The following is a 7,553-nucleotide window of genomic DNA, read 5'->3' on the forward strand; positions in this document are numbered from 1 at the left end:
AGTGCCCACCCAAGAGGGAGATTCAGAGTCAGCACTGGGCTCCACCCGTGCTTCCTCTTGCTCCCGCGTACCCAGGGGTCAAGCCGCTCAGAGCCCGTTCTGCCCAGATCCTGAGGGATGGTACCTGAATGTTCAGGAGGCGGGAGGACCCCAGGAGGGAACTGGCTAAGTATGAGATACGAGAGCGCAGTCGCTAATCTACCCTCTTTCCTTTCTCTAGAATTTAACTTTCCAAGTATTCCTTCCTGTCTCTCCCTCACCTTTCCTAGGAAGCAAGGATTCTAGATACATTTTATAAAATCAGAACTTAAAGACCACCAAAGAGCCAAAGCAATCCTGAGAAAGAACAAAGCCAGAGACATAATGCTCCCTGATTTCAAACTATATTATTACAAAGCTATAGTAATCAGAACAGTATAGTATTGGCATAAAAAAGACAACTCAAAGAACACAATAGAAATCCCAGAAATAAACCCATGCATATAGGGCCAATTAATTCACAACAAAGGAGTTGGTGTTGGGAAAACTGGGTAGCCAGATGCAAAAGAATGAAACTGGACCACTTTCTTACACCATACACAAAAATTATCTCAAAATGGATTAAAAACCTTAAACCTCAAAACTCCTAGAAGAAAACATAAAACGTAGGTGGTAAGCTCCTTGACATCAGTCCTGGCAATGATTTTTTGGATTGGACAGCAAAAGTAAACAAGTGGGACTATATCAAAATAAAAAACTTTTTTTGCACAGCAAAGGAAACATCAACAAAATGAAAAGACAACAAACTGAATGGTAGAAAACATTTGCAAATCATATCTTTGATAAGTTGATAAGAGGTTAATATCCAAAATATATAAAGAACTCACAACTCAATAGTCAAAAAATCCAATTAAAAAATGGGGAGACGATCTGTATAGATATTTTTCCAAAAAAGACATACAGATGGCTAACAGGTACGTAAAAACATGTTCAAGGTCACTAATCATTAGGGAAATGCAAATCAAAACTCAATGATATATCACCTCACACCTGTTAGACTGGCTGGAATCAAAAAGACAAGAAATGCCAAGTGTTGGCCAGGATGTGGAGAGAAGGGAACCTTGTGCATGAGCAGTATTGTGCATTGTTCCTGGGAATATAAATTGGTGCATTCACTATGGAAAACCATTTTAGTTTAGTTTAAAATTTTTTATTTTCTAAAACTGCCATATGATCCAGCAAACCAAAATATTTCTGGGTGTTTATCTGGAGAAAACAAGAACACTAATTTGAAAAGATTTATACACCCCATGTTCTCTGCAGCATTATTTACAATAACTAAGATATGGAAATAACCTATATTTTCATCAATGGATAACTGACTAAAGAAAATAGGTATACACACAATGGAATATTTTTCAACCGTAATAAAAAGTAAAGTCCTGTTATTTGTGACAATATGAATGGATCTTGAGGGCAATATGCTAAGTGAAATAAGTCAGTGAGAGAAGAAAAGTACCATATGATCTCACTTACATGTGGAATGTAGAATTTAAAAAAATAAAAAATAAAATTTACAAACACTAAGCTCATAGATACATAGAACAGATTGGTGGTTACTAGAGGTGGAAATTGCAGCGTGGGCAAAATGGTTGAGGGAAGCCAAAAGGCACAAACTTCCAGTTATAAAATAAATAAGTCATGGAGATGAGATGTACAGCATGGTGACTATGGTTAATAATGCTGCATTGCATATTTGGAAGTTGCTAAGCAACTAAATCTTTTTAAAAAAATTTTTTTATTATGTTATGTTAGTCACCATACAAAAACATCATTAGTTTTTGATGTGGTGATCCACGATTCACTGTTTTCACATAACACCCAGTGCTCCATGCAGTACGTGCCTCCTTAATACCCATCACTGGTCTAACCCATCCCCCCACACCTCTCCCGTCTAAAACCCTCAGTTTGTTTCTCAGCGTCCATAGTCTCTCATGGTTCATCTCTCCCTCCGATTCCCCCCCCCGCCATTTTTCCCTTCCTTCTCCTAATGTCCTCCATGCTATTCCTTATGGTCCACAAATAAGTGAAACCATATGGTAATTGACTTTCTCTGCTTGACTTATTTCACTTAGCATAATCTCCTCCAGTCCCATCCATGTTGATGCAGAAGTTGGGTAGTCATCCTTTCTGATGGCTGAGTAATATTCCATTGTATATATGGACCACATCTTCTTTATCCATTCATCTGTTGAAGATCTCGGCTCTTTCCACAGTTTGGCTATTGAGGACATTGCTGCTATGAACATTGGGGTGCATATGGCCCTTCTTTTCACTACATCTGTGTCTTTGGGGTAAATACCCAGTAGTGCAATAAAAGTTGTTTTCACGAGAAAAAAATTCCATTACTATGTATGGAGATAGATATTAATTAGACTTTCTATGGTGATCATTTTGCAATATGTCCAAATATCAAATCATTATGTCATACATCTGAAACTAATATAATGTGATATGTCATTTATATCTCATTAAAAAAAGAATCCATTCTATTAAAAAAATCAGAACTTAGATATAGCAACTTGATGTCTTTTGAGACAGCCAGGAACAGTATTATCTGGGACCTAAAATTGGATTCCTGTTTTCAAGGTCATGTTTTACCATCACTTTAATCTTTGTTTTCTGCTCCTTAACATATCTTATGTGGGCCTCTGTGTCATTCTTTTTCAATAAGTCTGCGTCTGTAGGATAAGAGAGATGACCTGGCAATTCAAGGTGGAACTCAGAATTTAGCTCCCTGCAAACATTCTGACTGAAGTTAATATGATTAGTTCAGTGGTGAACACGTTAGAATATTTAGACTACTGCAGAGTTTTTGATGTTCCCATAATTACCCCCACTTCTTGTTGTTTTTAATCTTTTTGCCTTCATTGGGATTATTATCACTTAATGAATGACCCAAGTCATTTTGTTAGGCCAGGTAGTTTTTCAAAGTAGTTATTACAGGGACTCCTGGGTGGCTCAGTTAGTTAAGCATCTGCCTTTGGCTCAGGTCTTGATCCCAAAGCCCTTCAGTGGGCTCCCTGCTCAGCGGGTAGTCTGCTTCTCCCTCTCTTTCTGCTCTCCCTCCCACTTGTGCTCTCTCTCAAATAAATTAAATCTTCAAAGTAGTTATTACAGTCTGTACAGCTCTCAGCAAGCAGAAGGAAATATGAGTTTGTATAACCAATATCTAAAGGGCTGTACATTAATGAGATATACAAATGGTTCTAAAATCCAGGAGTTGGACTATTGTTTTTAGGCAAAAAAAAATTGACAATATTGACTTCTCACTGTCCCAATGTTTAATCAGCCTATTGTGCTTCAAAGCCCTTTTTAAAAAGAAATAAGAGAAAAATTCATGATACTACCACAATATGAATGCAATTATCCTAGGTGCTTAAAGGTAACCCACTATTCTATTGAAGAAATAAATCTTAAGTATAGACACATTAAAGTAAAACATAATCATGTTTCTGTGATCCAACAAGTATCATATTCAATAATTCTTTTCAACCATTAAGTTTTTAAACATCTTTATAGAGATAAAATTTACACACCATAAAATTCACCTATATTAAGATTACACTTCAAGAATTTTTAGTAACACATCGCTTCTCGGCCTTTTGGCTAAGATCAAGTGAAGAATTTTTAGTAACTTTACAAAGTATGTAACTTACACCAAAATCTAATTTTATAACATTTCCATTAACCCAAAAAGAAAACTTGTGCCTGTTTGCAGTCACTCCCCATTCTTACTCGCAGGCAACCACTACTATTCTTTTTGTCACTATAAATTTGCTTTTTCTGGACATTTCATATAAACAAACTCTTATAATGTTCTCTTTTGTGTCTAGTTTCTTTCACTTAGCATATTGTTTTTGAGGTTCATCTATATAGTAGAGGTTCATCTATGTAGTAGAATGCATTCATTACTGCTTTTTGGCTTAAACGGAAACTTATTTGCTCGCAATTCTGAGATCAAAGTGTCAGCATAGTGGATTTCTTCTGAAGCCGCTCTTCTTGGCTTGTAGATGGCTGTTTCCCCCCAACCCCCCCGTGTCCTCACATGGTCTTTCCTTTGTGTGTGTCCTAGCCTCCTCGTCTTATAAGAACAAGTCATATTGGGGGTGCCTGGGTTGCTCAGTCATTGAGCATGGGACTCTTGGTTTCAGCTCAGGTCATGATCTCAGGGTTGTGAGGTAGAGCCCCACATCAGGCTCCATGCTCTGCACAGAGTCTCCTTGAGATTCTTCCCCATCCCTGCTCCTCCCCTGACTGGCACTCTCTCTAAAATAAAATGAATAAATAAAATCTTAAAAAAAAGAGCAAGTCATCCTGGATTAGAACCCACCCCCATGACCTCATTTAACCTTAATTACCTCCTTAAAACTCTATCTCCAAATACATTCACATTCTGAGGTACTCAGCGTTAGAACTTCAACATATGAATTGTACAAGGACACAATTTAACCCATAGCACTCCATCCTCTGGTTCTTCAAAATTCATGTCCTCACATGCAAAATATATTCATTCACCTTATCCCAACAGCCACAAGAGTCTTAACCTATTCCAGCTTCAACTTTAAGTCTAAAATACCATCTAAATAGCATCAAAATCAGGTATGGTTAAGAGTAGAGGGATGGTTCATCCTGAGGCAAAATTCCACTGCAGAGGTGAAACTGTGAAACCAAACAAGGTATCTGCTTACAAAACACAATGGTGGGACAGACATACGATAGACATGTTCATTCCAAAAAGAAGAAATTGTAAAGAAGGAGGGTGACAATTCCTAAGCAAGCCCAAAACCTAGCAGAGCAAATTTCATTAGATTTGTAAGTTATTCAAAGATTTAGTTTATTATAACAACATCAGCCCTAGCATCTTTGATTCTTCAGCCTGCAAAACTTCTACAGAACACATTTATAAACATTAATATATGCAGCTAATCTTAAGATGCTTTTGTGGAAAATTCCATTCAATTTCAAGGCTAGAGAATAATCCTCCTTGGCTCAAATGTTCTGTCCTCCAGTGGCCCTTCTCCCTCACAGGTGCTGCTCCCTCACAGCCCTGAGCTGCAGCCCCAAACCCTCTGCAACCAAGAAGGAGACAGTCTTGCTGGCCGGGCATGTGCAGTGGCAGCCACCTTTGGGGTCCTTTTTCCCTGTTACTAAAGGATGACATGTGTTCACATCCAGACAGCTATGTCATTCCATATCTTGCCTGTGGAATTCCAGAGGTCTGACAAGCTTTCTTCATGTCATCCCAACTCTGTTCCTCCTCAGTCCAAGCTGCAGTGCTTCTGCTGGGATGGTTGATTGGATCCACACGTCGCACACCCATGATGTCTTTAGTGGAGGTTGTCTAGCCACACACCTATGGTGTTCTTTCTTGAGCACACTTCATTTTTTGCAAATATGGATTAACTGAGAATTTTTCAAATCTTCCCATTGGTTCCTTTTTGCTTGATAATTCCTTTTCCAGTTATTTCTCTCCTCTCACATTTTACTATAAGCAGTCAGGAGAATGCAAGCCATGCCTTCAACATTTTTCTTAGAAATACCTTCAACTAAATATCCAAGTTCATCCCCTACAAACTCTACTTTTCACAACACATGGGAACTCAATTTGGCCAAGTTCTTTGTCACTTTATAGCAAGGATTGGCATTCTTCCAGTTTCCAATAACAGGTTCCTCATACCCATCTGAGACTTCACCAGGAGAACTTTTCAAGTTCATATTTCTCTAGAGAGGGAAGAGGAGCTGGAAATGGAGTTAATAATTTATCGTGACTGTGTAAGGAAAACTCCATAAAATGACTATAGTGGGGGTTTGGAGAGCTTCGAGGTCAGTGAACACATCCACGTACCAGGAGAATGATGTGATCCAACTCTATGAGGACAGAAGCTTCTGCTCTCAGGACCCTCCAGACCTTGCCCAATGTATCACTTTATCTGGCAGTTCATCCTTATCCTTTAGCATATCCTTTATTATATAATAAGCCAGCAAAGATTAGTGTTTCACTGAGTTCTGTGAGCTGTTCTAGCAAATAATGAAATCAAAGAGGAAGGAGGTGATGAGAACCTGTTATTTGTAGCCAAGTTGGACAAAGGTTGTGGGTAATCTGGGAACCTACTATTTGTAATTAGCATCTGAAGTGGAGGGCAGTCTTGGGGGATTGAGCCCTTAACCTGTGGGACTTGACTCTATCTCCAGATAGGAAGTGTCAGAATAGAATTAAATTATAGGAAACCCAGATGGGGTCACAGAATTGCTTGGTGTTGGGAAAACCCACACACATCAGGAGTCAGAAGTGTGACTGTGTAGTCACATGAGAGTAATGGAGAAACACACAGGAGAAAGAGAGAGGATTTTTCCTACATACAAGGTTTCAAAGGTTTCCTCTTGTGTTTTTGTTTTTATTTTTTATCTAGGAATTTTGTAGTTTTAGCTCTTACATGTAGTTATATGATCCATTTGAATTAAATGTTGTGTATTATGTGAGGTAATTGGCCAAATTCATCTTTTTGCATGTGGCCATCCAAGTGTACTAGCATCATTTATTGAAAAGACTATCCTTTACCCCACTGAATTGTGTTGGCACCTTTGTTCAAAATCAGTTAACTATAAAGGTAAGGGTTTATTTCTGGGCTTCTCAGTTCTATTCCACAAGCCTCTCTATCTTTTCTTATACCACTATCAAACTATCTTGATTACTGTAGCCTTGTAGTTTTGAAATTGGGAAGTATAAAAGACCCCAAATGGCAAGCAATCTTGAAAAAGAAAAACAAAACTGGAGGTATCACAATTCTAGATTTCAAGTTATATTACAAAGCAGTAGTAGTTAAAACAGTATGGTAGCTGTTGGGTTTGGCCAGCAAACCCTGAGACAGATGAATGAAAGGATTTTTCTCAACACCTTAGTAGAAGAAAGGAGAGGCCTGAGGGCCAAATGCTCCGGTGTCGAAAGGCCTCGAGCCAAGCTCTGTCTCTGTTTTTATTGTGAGTTTAATTAATATACCACGAGCAAGGTAAGGAGTTCCTGAAGTATGTGACCCCTACAGGGGCCTGTATTTAAGCATTTACTCCCTGGATGAGAGCAAAGTAAACAATCAACAAAACTAAAAGGCAACCTACTGAATGGCAGAAGATATTTGCAATGACATATCCAATACGGGGTTAGTATCCAAAACAAAAAGAATTGCTATAACTCAACACCCAAAATATAAATTATCCAGTTAAAATGGGCGGATGACATGAACAGATATTTCTCCAAAGAAGACATACAGATGGCCAACAGACACATGAAAAGATGCTCAACATTACTCATCATCAGGGAAATGCAAATCAAAATTACAATGAGCTATCACCTCACACCTGTCACAATGGCTAAAGTCAAAAACACAAGAAACAACAAGTGTTGGCAAGGATGTGGAGAAAAAGGAGCCCTCTTGCACTGTTGGTGGGAATGCAAACTGGTGCAGCCATTGTGGAAAACAGTATGGAGATTCCTCAAAAAGTTAAAAATAGAAATA

General features: G+C 38.4%; 1 pseudogene; it reads left to right on the plus strand.

Moving 5' to 3' along the window:
• The first annotated feature begins 3,628 nt into the window (after positions 1–3,628).
• On the plus strand, positions 3,629–3,793 carry LOC118357026 (annotated as a pseudogene).
• The last annotated feature ends 3,760 nt before the right edge of the window (positions 3,794–7,553 follow it).

The sequence above is a fragment of the Zalophus californianus genome, chromosome 5, assembly GCF_009762305.2.
Source record: "Zalophus californianus isolate mZalCal1 chromosome 5, mZalCal1.pri.v2, whole genome shotgun sequence".
Taxonomy (NCBI): Eukaryota; Metazoa; Chordata; class Mammalia; order Carnivora; family Otariidae; genus Zalophus; species Zalophus californianus.